General features: G+C 35.0%; 1 long non-coding RNA gene across 3 annotated transcripts in view; it reads right to left on the reverse strand.

Moving 5' to 3' along the window:
* Positions 1–21645, reverse strand: part of LOC116477083 (uncharacterized) — a 72795-nt gene that overhangs the window by 20276 nt on the left and 30874 nt on the right. For 2 of the 3 annotated variants that reach the window (XR_004371227.2, XR_004250340.3), the window contains exons 2-3: positions 17349–17647; positions 15391–15482 (exon numbers count right to left, since the gene is read on the reverse strand). The exons of the other annotated variant lie outside the window; for it this stretch is intronic. This is a non-coding gene — a long non-coding RNA (uncharacterized LOC116477083). The remainder of the gene's footprint in view (positions 1–15390; positions 15483–17348; positions 17648–21645) is intronic. 3 annotated transcript variants of the gene reach the window in all.

A 21645-nucleotide genomic window follows, 5' to 3' on the forward strand; every position in this document is an offset into this window, starting at 1 on the left:
GGCTTTGTGATTAAATTTTCCGTCTTTATTTTTTGAGTGTGGAAGCAGATAAAGAAGAGAAGAGATGAGTCTTATTCAGCTGATGTTTAAGAGAAGGTCCAATTATACCTCAAAAGAAGCACTTGCATAATAAGAAAGATTATTCCCATTTTACAGAAGAAAAACCTGAACAAGTCATATCAAGGACTTGTTTAACTATTTAGTAAGAGCTGTTATCAGAGCAAAAACAAAAATAGAAGGGCTGTTTAGATGGTGAGGGAAATTGTGCACATAGAAAAGCCTAAGGGTTCTTTTCTTCTCTTATTTATTTATTTTATTTTATTTTTTTTCGAGATGGGGTCTCGCTCTGTCACCCAGGCTGGAGTGCAGTGGCACAATCTCGGTTCACTGCAATTTCTGCCCCTGGGTTCAAGCAATTCTCCTGTCTCAGCCTCCTGAGTAGCTGGGATTACAGGTGCCTGCCAGCACGCCTAGCTAATTTTTGTATCTTTAGTACCGATGGGGTTTCACGATGTTGGCCAGGCTCGTCTCAAACCCTTGACCTCAAGTAATCCATCCACCTCAGCCTCCCAAAGTGGTGGGATTACAGAGGTGAGCCACCCACCATGCCCGGCCTCTTCTCTTATTAAAAAAAAAAAAAAAAATTTGGGCCATGCACGGTGCCTCACGCCTGTAATTCCAGCACTTTGGGAGGCCGAGGCAGGCAGATCACGAGGTCAAGAGTTCAAGACCAGCCTGGCCAACATGGTGAAATCCTGTTTCTATTAAAAATACAAAAATTAGCCGGGCATGGTGCAGACGCCTGTAATCCCAGCTACTCGGGAGGTTGAGGCAGGAGAATCACTTGAACCTGGGAGGCAAAAGTTGCAGTGAGCCGAGATCGCGCCATTGCACTCCAGCGTGGGGGACAAGAGAGAGACTTCGTCTCAAATAAAAAACAAACAAACAAAAAAAAACAAAATTGTGGTAAAATATGCATAGCATAAAGTGTATCATCTTAACCACTTTTGAGTGTATGGTTCGGTAGCATTAAGTACATTCCCATTGTTGTGCAACCATCACCACCATTCATCTCCACAACTCTTTTCATTTTGCAAAACTGAAACTCAATCCCCATGAAACACTAACTCCCCATTCCTTCCATCCCCGGTCCCTGGAACCCACCTTTGTACCTTCTGTCTTTGTGAATTTGACCACTGTAAGTACCTCCTGTAAGTGGACTCATATAGCATTTGTCTTTTTCGTAACTGGCTTATTTCACTTAGCATAATGTCTTCAAGATTCATGCATGTTGTAGCATATGTCAGAATTTCCTTCCTTTTAAGGCTGAATGGTATTCCATTGTATGTATATACCACATTTCATTGTCCATTCATTCATTTCTTCTTTGTTGTAGTTCATTTGAAAAATGCTGACAATCTGCATTTGAGTATTTGAACGTCAAATTGGCTTGAAGGAATAGAGGTGACAGATAAATACATCCCTGTGTTTCTCCAAGTTTGTTTCTTTGTCTTTGTACTTATCTGACAGCCATGGCAGAGAACCCCACCTACAAAAGTGTGAGTCAAACTTCCTATCAGGCCTGACTGGGAAAAACCCTGTTCCTTGTATGGATCTCAAAACTTTCCTTGTCAATCCTGCCACCCAATTCAGTATTTAACTGAGTTAACATGTAGCCACACGATAATAGTCATAATACTTTTTAGATATTATGCTCAAGCATCAGATTCTGCTAAGGCTTACAGGCAGGTGAGAGAGAAGAGGAACCCCAGACCACCACATTCAGACTATTGGATCTTGCAAGACACTGAAGGAGCATTTGCTGCTTTCATGACCCTTACTCCAGCCCATGCAGCTGTTTCAGTGACTTCCGGCCATTCTTCTCTCCAGACTCACTCCTCTCTCACAGAGCACACCAAATCCCCCCTTTTCCTTCATGCCTCAACTACATGAAGTCCTCTCTCATAGCCCTAAAAAAAGTGAAGCACAGTGAACCCAGTAAAATGTATGGTTTAGGTTTTTTCTGTCTCTTATGTTCAAAGTAAATATTAGAAATAAATTTGACTTTCCTACACCAAGGTGAATTGCCCTCAAGTTCCTAAAAACAGCTGTTTTTTTTTTCATCTCTGTTCGACTTAATACTATAAGAACAGAGTCGGTTTCACCAAAGTTATGGTACATTGTTCCAATGGATGATCCTCCTGTATGCTAAAACAAGTCTCTTATTAATTTCAATTTTTATGGGTACATAATAGGTGTATATATATTTATGGGTTACATGAGATGTTTTGAAACAGGCATGCAATGCATAATAATCACATCATGGTAAATGGGGTATCCATCACCTCAAACATTTATCCTTTGTGTTACAGACAATCCAATTATATTCTTTCAGTTATTTTAAAATGTACTATTAAATTATATTTGACTATAGTTACCCTGTTGTGCTAGCAAATACTAGTTCTTACTCATTCTTTCTAACTATTTTTTGTACCTATTAATCCTCCCCACTTGCCCCCATTCCCCAAACACACACACACACACACACACACACACACACTCTCTTCCCACTACCTTTCCCAGCCTCTGGTAACCATCCTTCTACTCTCTATCTCCATGGGTTCAATTGTTTTAATTTTTAACACCCACAAATAAGTGAGAATATGCAAAGTTTGCCTTTCTGTGCAGGCTTATTTCACTTAACATTAATGATCTTTAGTTCCAACCATGTTGTTGCAAGTAACAAGATCTCATTCTTTTACATGGCTGAATAGTACTCCATCATGTATATGTACCACATTTTCTTTATCCATTCACTGGTTGATGGACACTTAGGTTGCTTCCAAATCTTGGCTATTATGAATAGTGCTGCAATAAACATAGAAGTGCAGATATCAGAACAATATATTAATTTTCTTTCTTTGGGGTATACACCCAGCAGTGGGATTGCTGGATTATAATGGAGCTCTATTTTCAGTTTTTTGAGGAACCTCCAAACTGTGATTGTACTAATTTACATTCCTACCAGTAGTGGGTGAGGGTTCCCTTTTCTCCACATCCTCACCAGCATTTGTTATTGCCTGTCTTTTGGATATAAGTAATTTTAACTGAGGTGAGATGATATCTAATTGTAGTTTTGATTTGCATTTCTCTGATGATTATGATGTTGAACAAATTTTTATATGCCTGTTTGCCATTTTTATGTCTTCTTTGGAGAAATGTCTATTCAAATCTTTTGTCCATTTTTTAATCATGTCATTCGATTTTTTTTCGATAGGGCTGTTTGAGCTCTTTATATATTCTGGTTACTAATTCTTGGTCAGATGGGTAGTTTGCAAGTATTTTCTCCCATTCTGTGGATTGTCTCTTCACTTTGTTGATATTTTCCTGTGCTGTGCAGGAGCCTTTTAATGTGATGTGGTCTCATTTGTCCATTTTTGCTTTGGTTGCTTGTGTTTGTGGGGGTACTATTCAAGAAATCTTTGCACAGTCCATTGTCCTGGAGAGTTTTCCCAGTGTTTTATTTTAGTAGTTTCATAGTTTGAAGTCTTATATTTAAGTCTTTAATCCATTTTGATTTGATTTTTGCATATGGCAAGAGAAAGAGTTCTAGTTTCATTCTTTTGCATATAGATATCCAGTTTTCCCAGCACCATTTACTGAAGAGACTGTCCCCTCCCCAATGTATGTTCTTGGCACCTTTGTCAAAAAGAAGTTCACTGTAGATGTATGCAGTTATCTCTGCATCCTCTATGTTGTTCCACTGATCTATGTGTTAGTTTTAAGCCAGTACCATGGTGTTTTAGTTACTATAGCTCTGTAGTATAATTTAAAGTCAGGTAATGTGATTCCTCCAGTTTTATTCTTTCTGCTTAGGATAGCTGTGACTATTCTGGGTCTTTTGTGGTTCCATATAAATTTTAGAATTTTTTTTCTATTTATGTGAAGAATGTTATTTATATTTTGATAGAGATTACATTAAATTTGTAGATTGCTTTGTGTAGTATGGATATTTTAATAATATTGATTATTTCAATCTATGAAAATAAAATCTCTTTCAATTTTTTGTGTGTCTTCTTAAATTTTGGGGGTATTTCTTAAATTTTTTCTTCTTAAATTTTTTTGTGTGATTCCTTAAATCAGTGTTTTATAGTTTTCATTGTAGATATCTGAAACAGTTCCCTTTAAAGTCTACATTTAAAGTCTAATCCCTTATTAAGCCTACTATAAAACAATATTGTTTAAGTCATACTAAGACATAAGAAGAAATACTGGTTTAGAAGAACATATATTCTGGTATATTCAATGTGCATGTGTTAATCAAACCTATGTTTTACAATTGACTGTGACTCAGTTTCCTCATCTACAAAATGAGATGAAATTTAGCACCTACCTCAAAGAACTGTCATGAGGATTAAATAAAAGAACATTCCATGCTCATGGGTAGGAAGAATCAATATCATGAAAATGTCCATACTACCCAAGGTAATTTATGGACTCAATGCTATCCCCATCAAGCTACCAATGACTTTCTTCACAGAATTGGAAAAGACTACTTAAAAGTTCATACGGAACCAAAAAAGAGCCCACATTGCCAAGTCAATCCTAAGCCAAAAGAACAAAGCTGGAGGCATAATGCTACCTGACTTCAAACTATACTACAAGGCTACAGTAACCAATACTGGTACCAAAAGAGAGATATAGACCAATGGAATAGAACAGAGCTCTCAGAAATAATGCCGCATATCTACAACTATCTGATGGTTGACAAACCTGACAAAAACAAGAAATGGGGAAAGGATTCCCTATTTAATAAATGGTGCTGGGAAAACTGGCTAGCCATACGTAGAAAGCTGAAACTGGATCCCTTCCTTACACCTTATACAAAAATTAATTCAGGATGGATTAAAGACTTGAATGTTAGACCTAAAACCATAAAAACCCTAGAAGAAAATCTAGGCAATACCATTCAGGACATAGGCATGGGCAAGGATTTCATGTCTAAAACATCAAAAGCAATGGCAACAAAAGCCAAAATTGACAAATGGGATCTAATTAAACTAAAGAGCTTCTGCACAGCAAAAGAAACTACCATCAGAGTGAACAGGCAACCTACAGAATGGGAGAAAATTTTTGCAGTCTACTCATCTGACAAAGGGCTAATATCAAGAATCTACAATGAACTCCAACAAATTTACAAGAAAAAAACAAACAACCCCATCAAAAATTGGGCGAAGGATATGAACAGACACTTCTCAAAAGAAGACATTTATGCAGCCAAAAGACACATGAAAAAATGCTCATCATCACTGGCCATCAGAGAAATGCAAATCAAAACCACAATGAGATACCATCTCACACCAGTTAGAATGCCGATCATTAAAAAGTCAGGAACAACAGGTGCTGGAGAGGAGGTGGAGAAATAGGAACCCTTGTACACTGTTGGTGGGACTGTAAACTAGTTCAACCATTGTGGAAGATGGTGTGGCGATTCCTCAGGGATCTAGAACTAGAAATACCATTTGACCCAGCCATCCCATTACTGGGTATACACCCAAAGGATTATAAATCATGCTGCTATAAAGACACATGCACATGTATGTTTATTGCACCACTATTCACAATAGCAAAGACTTGGAACCAACCTAAATGTCCAATAATGATAGACTGGATTAAGAAAATGTGGCACATATATACCGTGGAATACTATGCAGCCATAAAAAATGATGAGTTCATGTCCTTTGTAGGGATATGGATGAAGCTGGAAATCATCATTCTCAGCAAACTATCGCAAGGACCAAAAACCAAACACCGCATGTTCTCACTCATAGGTGGGAATTGAACAATGAGAACACATGGACACAGGAAGGGGAATATCACACACCAGGGCCTGTTGTGGGGTGGGGGTAGCGGGGAGGGATAGCATTAGGAGATATACCTAATGTTAAATGACGAGTTAATGGGCGCAGCACAACAACATGGCACATGTAAACATATGTAACAAACCTGCACGTTGCGCACATGTACCCTAAAACTTAAGGTATAATAATAAAAAAAAAGACCCAATGTGCTTAGCCCCATGCCTGACATTTAAGACTTCAATAAATGTTAGCGGTACTTGTATTAGTCACTTAAGTCAGTGTCTGTCATTTAGGGGGATTACCTGTCCTGATTTGCCTGGGACTCTTCCCATTTTAGCTCTGCAAGCCTCATATTCCAGGAAACTTTTCAGGCCCAGGCAAATCAGGATAACTAGTTACCCTCCACCATACATGAAGATCCACAAATACTAATGACAGTCATTACTTCTTTAACACTATTGGAAAGCTCCTAAAAATAAAATAAGTAAAATTTTTTAAAAAAACTATTGCTTAAAGATACTATTTGTATGATAGTGGTTAAATAAAAAATTATGAGTATACTTGGACAACATTCATCACAAGTTGAAGATTAAAGTGAAGGGGCCCTAAAACAACCACATTTTCTTGTTCATAGTTTCCAAGTAGACTGAAGATACTAAATAGGTTAGTATATAATTTAACATATGTAATATTATTTTAAAATTAAAACATTATCAAAATCATTGATATTTTAAAAACACTAAAATATTAAACAAATGAAATATGAATAAAACACAGAAAGTGTACCTTTTTTGTGTGTTTATGAATAACTTTAGTGTGACTGTCTCACAATGCTCAGCTCAGGTAGTTTTTAAACAAAATCTGATTAAGAATCCTATGTTAGTATGTTTTTTAACCTGCTCTTTCCTTTGATTTCATAGAAAGTAGCTTTATTTTTCTCAGTTATTCTGAAGAAAATATCCCTTTTGTTATTTTTATTTTTAAATTCCTAAGTAGACCTTACCCATTGAGAGTCTCTACGGAACTCCATCTGTCTCTGAGAAACTCTCCTGCTTGCACTAAAATGAAATAATTCTGTTGTTAGCTGTCCTTTCAAGACTAAAGAATTGTGTGGCATCATTCTGCTATAGCTGATTTCAAATAAAGTTCTTATGCTGGAGCTGGATAAATAACAACTTTTAAGAATCCAGAATTTTTTAAAATACAAAATTAATATATGTTACATACAAAGTTAATCATTTAACAATTACAAGCAAACACATTTTTTCAAAATGTCTATATCATGTCAAAACAATTGGTCATATTGTAAAAAAATCAACCAAATAAAATTTCATGAATGAAATTGATTACTAAAACCTATTACTTTTTGATAAGTTGCATTTCTTTCATTTTGATATGACATAGCTTGGACATTTGAAGCTTCATGGGTAAAACAAACCTTAACAGAATTTTAAAATCCTTAGATTTATATTTGTGTGTGTGTGTCTGTGTGTGTGTGTGTGTGTTTGTGTGTCTGTAGCCGTTTTTAATTACATACACACATCCTCAGATATCAAAGATTTATTTCAGGAGAAAGAAAAGAATATGCAATACATAGCATATCTATAGTTGTTATTTTTAATACACTTACAGTTTTTATATTTAAAATGTCTGGATGCAATTTCTCATCAAAAATGTTAAATACCAAGGACACATCTATATTTTTTGATAAGATGCTGTCTATCGAAAGTGCCATGCAGAACAGATATAAAAGTAGCTTGACCAAGTCTGAATTCTCGCTAATCTCAGGTGAAGGAAGACATTTGCTATTGATAAAGCTAGTTAATCTCCAGAGTACAACTCGGGCTTTATGTAATTTTAGATGAGAATAACAAAAATTGATCTGCACTTGCTTCTCATACAAGCTTCAAGTGCTGGCTGCAATAAAATCTATGACTATGATTCAAAGTATACTTCCAGTCTGCATGAAGAAAGAGACTCCAATGCTGCTAAAAATGAATTATCTTCTTTCTTCAATTTTGAAAATGCCTTAGAAAAATTAACTAATTAACAGATGCATCTGATGAGAAATCCTGTAGACTATCACTGAGAGATCTTCTATTGTATATGATGTAATACATTACCACTACAATAGAAAATTAACTTAGCTCTTAACAATAATTCTTAGAAGCTATGTAGAAACTGAGACTGATTCCATGTAGCATTAAGTAAAAAGATTCCCAAGTAGCAAACTCCTTCATCCTTTACTTAGGCCAAGGAAATTATGACCTAAAAACAAAATCAAATAAAACAAACAAAAAAGAACCACAAGTTAAAAAAAGAAGAAACCTAACCCACAGCGTTCACTTGCAGCTGAGATTGATCTTAAGGTTAGCAGGTATAAAACATAGTAATGACTACTACCAATGCTGCTTTAATTTTTTGAAAGAGGAAATTCTCATTGGCTAGGTGATTTTTTTGTGTGTGGGGGATGACTGATGGCTTTGTGTTCCTGAAATAGGAGGTTAGGAAGATGAGTTTTCAAATTCTTGGTTTATGCAGTGTGTAAATAGTGAAAATAGTTATTTATATTTACATCTCGATAAGACATAGGCTTTCTCTAAAACACATTCTACAATGTACCTAAAATCATGTTTTTTTCCAGCACCTAACACAGTACCTGGTATTCAAAATGCATCTGTTGAGGGAGTAGAAACATAAATGACACCCAATAAATATTTGTATTTATATTATCACAGAAGTCTATACATTTGCAGCCTTGGTTTTGATCACGTCTACCAGGATGTTACTAGGGACTCCACATATACAAAGCCTAATTACAATGTACACTAGAGGAACTCTTAAGGAAAACTGCTATGTGTATCTGTACTATAGAAATCAAGTTCAAAATAGTACCAGATAAAATTTGGCTTAAATTTATGAACACATTTTTGTTTACAAGTTAATGCACATAAATTTTTACTATTTGAATAAAACTACATGTGAATCATAGACCCATTTTTGTTCCATTGACTTGAACAGTACATTTGACATCTCACAAATACTGTGAACAATGTTCTTTCTGAATCAACTATACGAATACGGAGAACAAACAAACCTACTTTTACATTGCAGTTCATGTAAAGTCTGCCAAGTCTAATACAGTATAATTGACTCTAGTTAGCTCTCTCACCAACAGAATTATTCTTTACCTTGGGTGAATAACACTCTAAAAAGTAATGTAGTTTAGAATTAAAGGAAAATAGACAAAGTATGCTTTCATTTTGGTTCTTCTAGCTACAGTTCTCACAGGGCTAAGTAAGATCCAAACTAGGAATACTGACATAAAACATGAAATTGACAAGGAACTTGCATGCATAAAAGTAAATGACTGCTACCTCATGTGATTACTGAAACTTCATTATGTTCTACACACACACATTTATACACATACATTAAAACTAACTTACATATGTACAAAAAACTTACTGGAGTGCAATTATTAAGGTGGTATCTCTGATTATGAAGAAAAGCATCCAGACCTATTCTTCAAAGAACTTGACAACTAAAATGGTTTGCATTAAAATACCTGCTTACCAATGATGACAGAGTAACTGATACGCAACTAATTTTCCTGTCATAAATAACTATAAAATTGGACAAAGTACATGAAATACCATTTTAAGATGTCGTACAATAGGCAATGCAAAATAATGATTACTGTGTGAAGAAAACTAAAAAAAGTTAGCTCAACAATCTCCCTGGCTTTCTGTTTGGAGGCATTTTCTGAACTGCAGTGGAAGAAGAGGAAACCCAGAGCACAGTGGTCATTTTTTTGGGCTAAGAGGAAAAAGAACAGAATTTGGAGCTCCAGTATTTGCTAGAACGTATGAGTCAGGGTCCAAATAAAAGGGAGCTGTACAGAGCAGGAGCTTCAGAAATCTATATTGAGGACCCTTGAGTGTTTGACTGGAAACATAGCTTTACATGGGCAGGCCAAGAAAACGTGAGGTCCAGCATAGAAAAACTACTGAGCAAAGACAGCTACTAGAGGAAGAAAAACTACTGAGGAGCTGTGAATAGAACAAGTACTATAGCCTGCACAGGCCGAGAGACATTTAAGTTCCCACCAATTAGAGAGCAGAGACCTCTCTAAACACCCACAGTGCTTAGTAGAGAGTCCAGAAAGGCCATGCCTTAGAAGGACAAATTTATCCCTAGAGTAAAGGCTACTCTAGGCCTATTCTAACAAAATTTTACTAAGGCTCAAAAGAATCAAGATGGTTTAATTTAACTGCTTTCTGGAACAAAACACTCTATTAAGAAGGAGACTAAAATCAGACACCATAGGAACTATAACGTTCAGCACAAAATCAGGAATTACTTGATGTATAAAGACCACAGCAGAAGAATAGAAACAAACTCAGAAAAGAAAGAGATAATGGAATTAATAGAAAATAACTTTAAAACAACTACTATTACTATGTTAAAGATTTAAAGGGAAATGTGAATAAAGTGAGGAAACAAGTAGAGAAATAGAATAGAGAATGGAAATTTTATAAAAGAACATAAAAGAAAAAAAAATCCTCAGCTGGGTGTGGTGGCTCACACCTATAATTTCAGCACTTTGGGAAGCCAAACTGGGAGGATCACTTGAGGCCAGGAGTTTTAGACCCACCTAGTCAACGTAGCAAGATGTCATCTCGCAAAATAAAATAAAATAAAATAATGCAATAAAATAGAAGAATAAAAAACAAATCATAGAACTTTGTTCTCCCCTCTAAAAAATACATGAAATGAAAATTTCCCTGGACGAGTTTAACAGCAAAAGAAAAGATCAATGAATGTGAACAGAAAAATAGAAATGAGTCAAACTGAAGCAGAGAGTTAAGTGGACGGAAAAAAATTAACTGAACCTCAATGACCTGGGACAATATCTAATTACATGCATGGAATTGGCATACTAGAGGGAGAGACAAGAGGAGGAGAGCAGAAAAATGTTTGAAATGATGGTGGTTGAAGATTTGCTAGATTTGATAAAAACTATACACTCAGAGATCCAAAAAAGCTTAATAAATTCCAAGAAGGATAAATCTGTAGAAAATAACTCCAAAGCATATCATCACTCATTAGCTGAAAGTCAGTAATAGTAAGAAAACTATTAAAAGAAGACAGAGAAAATAGACACATTACACACAGCAAAAACAATCATAAGAAAAACTACTGACTTCTCATTAAAAACAATGCAGGTGAAAAGACAATAGAAGGACAATTTTTAAGTGCTAGAAGGAAACTGTCAACAATCAATATCCAGTGAAAACTACTACTCCAAAATGAAGAGAAAATAAAACTACTTTTTTTCTGCTTTCTTCATTTATTTTTCTCAGTAAAATTACACATGATTGGATATTAGACAGCTTTCTTTGAATATTAGCTAGAAAATTTTGACATATTTTAGTGCCTGAGTCTTCATGATACATTTTTTTGACCAAAACAATTAATAAAAGAACTAAAAATTTGTCACCAGCTGGCCTGTGTTACAAGAAATGTCAAAGGAAACTTTTAAGGTTGAAGGAAAATAATTTCAGATGGAAATTCAGTTCATAAAGGAATAAAAAGCACTTGGAATAGCCACTATATAGGTAAATATATAATATGTTTTTGTTTTTTAATTTTTTGAAAGATAATTCATTGTTTAAAGAAAAAATAATACCAATGAATTGTGAGGTTTCTTTAAATATGTAGAAGTTAAATGTGTGACAAAAATAGAAAAAAAGTACAGGAGGGGAAACTTTTAATTTCCTTGTGTTTTACAAACAGTGGGCTAGTATCAATGGAAGGCAGACTATGATAAGTAAAAGATCCATATGCTAAGTCCTATAACAACCATTAAAAATAACATTAAAAAATACAGTGATATATATATATATATATATATAACCAATAGGAGATGTAAAATGGAATAGTAAGAAATAATCTAAAATTAGTCAGAAAAGAGGGTAAAAACAATAAAATACATATGGGAAAAATATAAAACAAACAGCAGTATGGAAGTCTTTAGTCCAACTATTTTAATAAATACATTAAATGTAAATGAACCAAATATTTTACTAAAAGGTGAAAGTGTGAGACCTTATTAAAAAGCATCGCCAAATATGCGCTATTTACAAGAGACTCACATATAATGTAAAGACATACTTAGCTTAGAAATGAAAATGATTGGAGAAAGGTATACTATGAAAACACTAATTCTAAGAAGGATGGAGTAGCTCTAATTATATTAGACAAAGCAGACTTCAGGAAAACTATTTTTACCAGAAATAAAGAGGGATATTTCATAATGACAAAAGTGTCAAATTATAAAGAAGCCACAGTAATCATAACAGTGCATGCATCTAACAACAGAGCATCAAAATTCATAAAGCATAAATAAATAGAACAAAAAAGAGAAATAGACAAATTCAAAATTATAGTTGGAGGTTTTAACACTCTTATCTCAGTTGACAGAATAACTAGATGTAAAATCAATAACCATATAGAAGGTTCGAATCATCCTATCAACAAACACAATTCTAAGTATGTTTATAAAACACTATTCCCAACAATCAGAAAATCTACATTCTTTTCAAGTGTTCATAAAACATTCACCAAGATAAACCTTGTGCTAGGCCATAAGACATGTTTAAAATAATTTAAATCATTTAGAGAAAGTTCTCTGACCACAACAGGATTAAATTAAGAATCAATTGCAAAATGTATTTGAAAAATCTTTCAATATCTGGAAATTAATTAAAATGCTTACTAAGACATAGGTCAGATACAAAATTAAAAGAAAATTAGAAAATATGTTGAACTAAATGAAATAAAAAATATGACATATCAAAATTTGTAAGATGAGTTAAAGCAGAAAGGATAAATCAACCCAAAGTAAAAATGAGGAGGGAAATAATAAGGATAAGAGCAGATATTTCTTAAATAGAAAATTGACAAATAATAGAAAAACTAAAAAAAGTTAATTCTCTAAAAAGATTAATAAAATTGATACCTCCTAGCTATACTCATTAAGAAAAAAAGAGAAAATATAAATTATCAATATTACAAATGAAAAAGGAAATATTATTATAGATTATTATAGATTACTCAAACCAGAAACACAGTAAGTGAATACTATTAACAACTTTGTGAGTAAAAATTTGGCAATTTACATTAAAAGAACAAATCTCTTGAAGAATACAAATTATTAAACTTAACACAAGAAGAAATAAAAAATCAGAATAGCCCTATATCTATTAACAAATTTATTCATAATTTTAAAACCTTTCCACAAGAAAACTCCAAACTTAGACGGCTTCACTGGTAAAGCCTATCAAACAATTAAGAAAGAAATAATACAAACTGTATTTAAACTCTTTCAAAAATATAAAAGAAAGGAACACTTCCCAATTCATTTTATGAGGCCAGTGTTAACTTGATACCAAGCCATTCACATACATTACAAAAAAAGAAAATTACAGATTAATACATTTCAATAACACAGATACAGAAGTCCTCAAGAAAATATGATCAGCCCAAATCCAGCAATACATAAAAAGGCTAATACATCATGACCTAGTGGGATTATACCAGAAATCCAAAGCTGTTTTAACACTCAAAATAAAATGAATGTTATTAAACATATTGGCAGGATAAAATAATGAAAAATCACTTGATTATCTCATTAGTTGAAGAAAAAGCATTTGATGAAATTCAACAGCCAACTACAATGATAGCAGTAACAATAATAGTAACCACCAGAAAATTAGATATAGAAGAAAATTTTCTCAATCTGATAAAGTCCACTTATTTTTTACAAATAGAAATAATATTATATTTAATTATAAAATACTGAATGCTTTTCCCTTAGGAAACAAAGCAAGGATGTCCATTCTTAGCACTCTTACTCATCCTTGTACTAGAGGTCCCCAGCCAGTAAAATAAGACAGTATAAATAAACAAAATGCATAAGGACCGAAAAGAAAAGAGCAAAACTCTTTTGAATTACTGGTGACATAATATATAGAAAATTCTAATGAGTCTTTTAAAAAATCCTAATAAGCTGATTTAGTATTATCGCAGAATACAATGTCTACATACAAAAGTCAATTGCTTTACTACATACTAGCAATCAAAACTTGAAAAATGAAACTATAAACATACCATTTACAATATCATAAAAACAAAAAAAGTATAGAAATTGGAAAAGTGTGGTATTGGTGTAAAGATGAACAAATAGATTAATGAACCACACAAACACACCTCAAACATCTACCAGCTGCTCAGTTCACCCGCATCCACCCTTGTATTATGGGTCAAACACAACCTCATCTGGTGTTACTCTGTCTCATTTCAGATAACCCACCTTCTTCCACCAGACAAGAACTGAGAGCTGAAAATAAATTTACACTTATATGATCTATTAATTCTGAACAATGTGTGGCCTCTAGAAGCTGAAAAGCGCAAGAAAATGAATTTCTCACTTGAGTTTCCAGAAGCAATGCAGCCATGCCAACAGCTTGATTTTAGCCCAGTGAGATCCATGTCAGAATTCTGACCTCCAGAACTGTAAGATAGTTTCTGTTGTTTTAATCCACAAACTTGTGCTCATTTTTGTTAATTAGAAGTAGGAAACTAATAAACTAGTTCAAGAAATAGTATCTTCATTAATTTATTTAGATAATTTTCAGATAATATTACTCTGTGAGTCTGTTTCATGCCAGTACTGACCTAGGCATGGAGATTTGGGATTAAAATGCACAGCTCTTAACTTGAAAGTTGGGATCTAAAAGCAATGACAAATAATTCCTTCCAAATGTAGCAAAAACTATGATAAAGCTAAGCACAAAATGCTGTGAGAGCACGTATAAGAGGCATTTAACCAAACTGAGGAAGAAATAAATGCCAGGAAGACTTCCTGAAAGAAGTGATATTTTAACCAAAGTCTAAATGATTAGTAGAAATTAATCTGGCAAAGATGGAAAGTGAGAATTTAATAAACAAAAGTAATGTTGAGTTCTAAGAGCCATAAGAGAACTTGGTGCATCCAGGGAATGGTGAGTAGTTTGCTACTCACTGAGAAGTAAAATGAAATGCATAAGCAATCCTGGGCCAATATACAGTTAAGATGTAAACCTTAAGCAGAAAGAAATTATTAATGTTGATTTAATTATTATTGAGTTATCATTTACCTGTTGCAAAATGCAGATTTTAGGGGTTACAGTATGATTATATTTGGCTATTGAATTTGCTTATATAACCCATATCCCAACAAGATACAGTCAATTCTATGGTAATATGAAATATGCATTCCTAAAAATCACCACTGCCACATAAAATCATGCAATAAAAGTCACATCATAAGGTTTAGCACAAAAATGAGACTGGGCAAAACATTCAAACACTTCATCAGTGACACATAAAAATAGGTAGGAGCCTAATAAAAACACTAGTGCAGTTTTACACATGTTAGGCGATTAGGAAGTTCATAAATGCTACAATAAATATGGCACTTTACCTTGAAAAAGGCCTGAAGCTGGTTTGTGTGGGAGTGGACATCAGAAGGGTTGCAGCTTGTGAGTTTTTGTGAGGTGGAGGAAGGATGGTTATCTGAAAGCAAAGTTGATCTTATAAAAACTTTAAAACATAGGCATTCAGCATCAGGCTTTTATAAGCATAAAAATGAGCAGAACTATAGTCACTAGACATATTAGCAATTGTTCTTACAAGCACTAAAGCTTGGCCCAAAGAAGGAAAAACCTTTCTCTTGATTTTCTCATTGTCAAACTGAGGCAAATAGGCTCTTTCTAACTGTTTTTATTTATATAATAAGGATAGCCAAAGGAAAAGAAACACAGGACAGAGGGATGTAAACAAGATGGCTTAATAATTAGAGGGGTCTGAACCCGTCATGGTTTATTTGTGTGAATGCTGTCTCAAAATAATTACTGTTTATAGGCTCAAAAATGGCAAGATTTTGCAGGCACTTGACTGGGTCCTTCACGTTTTAACTCCCAACACAACTCTTTGGTCTTTCTTTTTTGACACCTTTATCCCTGTGTTAATATCTAATCTAAAGCCTAATATCAGTGTCTGTTCTAAGAAAGCTGCTTTTTCTTTAGTTGAATAACACCTTTCGGATGAGACCTTATTTTATATCCACAGGGATGGGGGAAGATCATATAAAATAACAAAGAAACACTAATCTGGTAGTTAAGTAACCTAAATTCTTGCCCTGGTTTTCTCACCAACTTAAATTCTGAAATCTCATCTGCAAAAATAAGATGATTAACCTTGTCTGTCTTTAAGGTCCATTTAAGTTCCATACTTCTATGACCATTATTAACAAACATTATTGAGATCCTTCTAGGTGTAGAGTGTTTATCAAACAATCTATCCTCATTTTTTACAAGATAAGAAAGCTCAGAAAGGCCAAGTGACTTGCTAATGTCACACTTCCAGTAAACGGTAGAGCTCAGATTCACTTGCACATCTTGTCCACAAAACAAATGTGTTTGCAAATGCCACACTGTTGTCCTTAAAAAAATGGCTATTGTAACACAGACAGAAAAGACCCCATGTGATGGACACCTGGGTTCCCAGCACCTCCACCCATTCAAGTGGTTTCCTTAGGAGCTGTCATCTTTTATAAGATCCTGGCAGCTTAGCCTCTGTTGGTTAGTTCAGGGTGAGACATGACCCAAATTAGGAAAGTAAGATTCTTTTAGATAATTTGGAAATATGAAAGCAAGTTAGTATGTCTGAGATGATTGAAGCCATACAATAAAAAACTCAAACGATGTTAGCAGCAATGTTTGCTGCCAAGTGAAGAATGCCAGTTTTCAATGACAGACAGTGAAGCAGAGAGGAAAGAGACTGATACGGTTTGGCTGTGTCCCCACCCAAATCTCATTTTGAATTGTAATACCCATAATCTCCACGTGTCTTGGTAGGGACCTGGTGGGAGATAATTGAATCGTGGGGGCAGTTACCCCCATGCTGCTGTGCTCGTGATAGTGAGTGAGTTCTCATGAAACCTGATGGTTTTATAAGGGGCTTTTCCGCCTTTGGCTTGGCACTTCTTGCTGCCACATGAAGAAGGATGTGTTTGCTTCCACTTTCGTCATGATTGTAAGTTTCCTGAGTCCCCCCCTGCAGCCCTGCAGAACTGTGAGTCAATTGAACTTCTTTCCTTTGTAAATTAGCCAGTCTCAGGTATGTCTTCATTAGCAGTGTGAGAATAGACTAACACAGAGGGAGAGTTCTGGCAGAATTTGGACCTGAGTTCTGGTTGCTCATGACGTCCCACTGCACTTTCAAACAGCTCAGTCATTCTTTCCTCCCTTGCACTCCATGTGCTAATAGGTCCCCTTTTTTGCTTTGATTGTTGAAGGACACTGTGTTAGCTTCCCATGGCTATCATAACCAATTACTACAAGATGAATGGCTTAAAACAACAGAAATATATTCTCTCACAGTTCTGGAGTCCAGAAGTCCGAAATCAAGGTGTTGACAAGGTTAGTTCCCTCTGGAGGCTCTGGCAGAGGACTCGTTCTCTGTGTCTCTCAGCTTCTCGTGGCTGCTGGCAGCCCTTGGCATTCCTTGGCTTGCAGGCTCATCACTCCTGTCTCTGCCTCCATCTTCATGTGGCCTCCCTGACTGTGTCTCTGTGTGTTTTCCCCCTTTCTTTTCTCTTTCAGGTAATCTTGTTTTTGGGCGTAGGCTCCACCCTTATCCAGGACGATATCCTCTCGAGATCATTAGCTTAACTGTATCTGAAAAGACATTTTTCCAAACAAGGTCACAGTCACAGGTTCTGGGAGCCTCTTTTAGGGGGCCACAATGGACCTCTAGCAAAAGAGGATTGCAAATTGTAGTGGTGACTAGTTTCAAAGTTTAGTGCTACCCATCCTAGTGAAGTTTTTCCTGTTTAATTACTCTTTCCCTGCTGCTACTGCTACCTATTTTTTTTTTCCCCGTAAGGTCATTTAGACATTTAACAAATATAGCACTATAATCTGAAGAATGAACTGTGTTGGCAAATATGTAAATACATCTATGAATATTTAAGATTTATCTTTTTGTGTTGAAAAGGCAAGCAAGATGACCAAATGGTCTCAATTTTCTTAGTTCAGTGATGCCAGTGGTAGATAACTGCAGATAAGATAGATAAACTGTCCTATTCCACTTACATCTTCCATGCACTGCTGAAAATTCATTTGTGCCTTTTCATTGCTTCAGGGCTGTATTATAACACCTTCAAGGATGGTTTACTAGAAAGATCTGATGTCTAGACACCACATAGGTATGTTCTTATTTGTTTCGTTTTTGAATAAATAACAAAAAAGAGGAAGTACGTTGGTGTTTAGTGTTTTAACCAATATAAGTTGCCTTCTCTTTCAGAGAAATGTTCCCTATTATATAAAGTCAATTCCATGTAACCAGCTATTTGCTGGGGTAACAAATTTACCCCATCCTGGAGTCTCAAATAAAAAATCCATTGTAATGCCATTATATGACCGGTTTTATGTTTATTAGCAACTGTCTTCCCATCTTCACTATTGTAGAGTGAAACTATTATACTGGTATTAAAAAAAAATCCTGTAACAACAACAACAAAAATACAAAGACCCTGGTTTACAAGAGGTGTTTTATTAGGAAAATACTATGGGATGGATTCAATAAAAAACAAAAATCATGCCTTCCAGTCAGTATAATCTTACGGATGCTGTCCATCTTCCTGATTCACTGCTGAGGTACTGCTTTACCTTACAGAAGGCATCCAAAACGTTTAAACTTTGTGTTTTCTGTATTCTGACAGTTTCACAAGGCAATTTCCAAATGCATACTGTCTTTAGAAATAAAGTTTGAGTTCAGACAGAGCTCATCTTGAATCAATCATACAAGCGTTGTATCTTATAATAATATAGATTCTCCCAGAATGGATGCAATGATGCCTCTTCCTTAAGCCCCTTTACCTTGCTATGTTGTATGCAGTCTCCTTTGTGTAGTATAGCACCCCGTTTTAACACAGTCAATCCAAAAATAGGAATGCCAAGCTCTTGCAATGTGAAATCTCTTAGTGTGGGACTAAAAAAGAAGATACAGTTTTCATAGAGGGACAAAAATGCTATCAACATGTGATGGCTGATTTGTTTGGGGTAGAGTTAATTACTTCTTTTTTAATTCCTGATGGAATTTAGAAGGCTCTTTAACAACTCACTTTTGGCTGTTTGTGTATCTTTTTCTTTAAAGAGCCACAGATGATTAAGTTAAAAACAAAAGTCCGTACTTTTTTGGTAGGTAACAGTTTTAGCTGACTTTATAATTTTCTGTCCTCAAACTGACTGTATCCTTTTTAATGATGTTCATGCTCCTAATCAGGACTATATAAACAATCCATATTACAAATTTCATACAGACATATGTGAACATTTAACAGGCTTTGGGAGACATTTGCAGTGTAGAATATCTAGCTCGATTTTCTTCCTTGGAGATTATCCTGTACTAGTAACAAGCAGAGAAAATATTTCCCACGCCTGTGAGTATTTAGGAGTTCCTTTGTGTGCCTAGATCTTTTTTTCCCCATACAGGGGAAGTGGTGTGCACTGGGGGTAGGCAGAAGAAAAATGACAAGAAGCAAAAGCTTTGTTGCTGTGGGATCGAATTCCAGGCAGAATTCCTTCATACACTTCCATTTCTGTGAAAGTGCGGTGTGGTGTTCGTTTTCACTGTATCTGCTCGCTTAATTGTTTCTGCCTGTTCATTTCATTCCTCAGTGAAAACATTAGCCTAAGGGACATTTGAAAATCAAAAGGTAGGCTTGGAGTTTAACAGGAAATGAACACTGGTGTTGCTGCAATATTAAAGTAAAAGTTTAGAACCAATAAGAAATAGCCACAATTCTAAACTCAACATGTCTTTTCTCCTTTTTGTTGTTTCCTTTGCTCTCCCAAATGTCAAGATTAAAGAAAAACATTCCATGGTTTCTACATGTTTACACTGCAAGGGCGTATAAAAGATGCTGTGAGGTATGCTTTAAAAGAACTTATCTTAGATACGGTAAAAATCCAGAGATTTTGAATTATTATGCAGGAATATATAAAATCCAGGACAGATTTCCTGACAGCTATAATTATTTAATTCTTTTAGAATTATCTTTTTCCACCCCCAAACCTCCTCTTGCCAGAATTGTTGAGATAATTAAGGAAGTAGTGGGAAGGTTAGAATCTGAACCATTTCAAAACCCAAACTGACCAGATAATTGTCCAACTCCGTTTCACTTACAATGCAGGACTATGACTTCTGTGTCTGCATGTGTGTGCTAAAGTTTGACCTCTGGCAGGAAATTGTCTTCAGACAGAATAGAACTTGAACTTCAGAAGTCCAGTGGTCCTCATTGTAGTTGCCCATTTACACTCAACGTAGCATGGCTTAATTGCAACAAATATCAGTTATGCTAAATGCTGGTATTCTAACAGCTCAAGGGGAAGTGTTATTACCATCCATCTTTTCTCTGATCACTGAGACAAAAGATCAAACAGAAATATTTTAAAAAACACTCTCAGAGGATCTCAACTTAAAATACTGCCTCTTTTACGACCACATTCTCCATCTTAACAAGGAAATCAAACAATTCAAGGGGAGCAAAGCAAAGAAATCCAAAGAGAAAAGTTGTTTAAAATTGCCCACTGGATACAGCCATTGTGAGAGTTGAATAATGAGGTGGGAAAATATCAGACTTAAAAAAAAAAGCCTAGATGTTTAAACATACAAAAGTTATTACACCATTTATTTTTGGAAATAATTTGGGTTAATCCAAATAGACATGATGAGGAATAGTCGAACAACAAGTAATTACCTTTTCCTGCCTTTGAAGAACAATGGATTTGGGATGAATCCAAATTTGTAAAAAGCAATCATGATTTTATATTCAATTATCTCACGGAAAGATCTCTGCAGTTTTACATTAGTTTGTTGATGCTATACTTCATGGGCATTGCACACTTGGAGAAATAATTTAATCAAAACTTATTAATGTATTCAATTATTCATTGATTATGTATGGCACTCATTAGTTTTAAGAATAGCAGGTCAACAGAACTATTGATTAGAAAAAAACACTTTTGGAAGAAAAACTGGCTCTCTTAGCTACCTTTGCAGTGGTCATTCTCCGTGGAGGATGTAATCATTTGGCTGTTTCTATTGCTGGAGTGGAAGCGGTGTTTGTGGTGGTGGGTGGGAGCATGACACTAGGTATATGTCTGAAATGGGGAAGCAAGGCAAATGGACAAATTGCAAGTTAAATACTTTAGGAGGGAGGGGACGTATTTTTGCAGGTATCAGTTATTGTCCTTACAAGTAATAAATAATGCTAAATAAAACATGTAACTAAACGGGCATTAAAGACCTTTTACATACATACAAGACAAGAAACGCTTTTTTTCCTCCTATGCTGCAGACTGCAGGCATTTTCCTCTGCCTCTGTCAAGTGTAATTCTTTCTTGATGAATGACAAGGCAGGATAATAGGCTGTGGTCACCATGGCAACCAGACAGCAGCACTGTGTGCCTAGCATTTTTTCATCTGAAAATGAAACCAGAAGCAAAGAAAAGCTGAAAATGTAACCAACAGATTAACTGATACAAAAAAAGAAAAGAAAGAAAGGAAGAAAAAAGGAACAAAAAGGCAAGTTAGATTACAAGCAATTAAAATTACAGTACCTAGTCTTTCCCTCTCTCTCTCTCTCTCACACACACACACACACTGACTA

Source organism: Hylobates moloch, unplaced genomic scaffold, assembly GCF_009828535.3.
Source record: "Hylobates moloch isolate HMO894 unplaced genomic scaffold, HMol_V3 SCAFFOLD_11, whole genome shotgun sequence".
Classification (NCBI taxonomy): Eukaryota; Metazoa; Chordata; class Mammalia; order Primates; family Hylobatidae; genus Hylobates; species Hylobates moloch.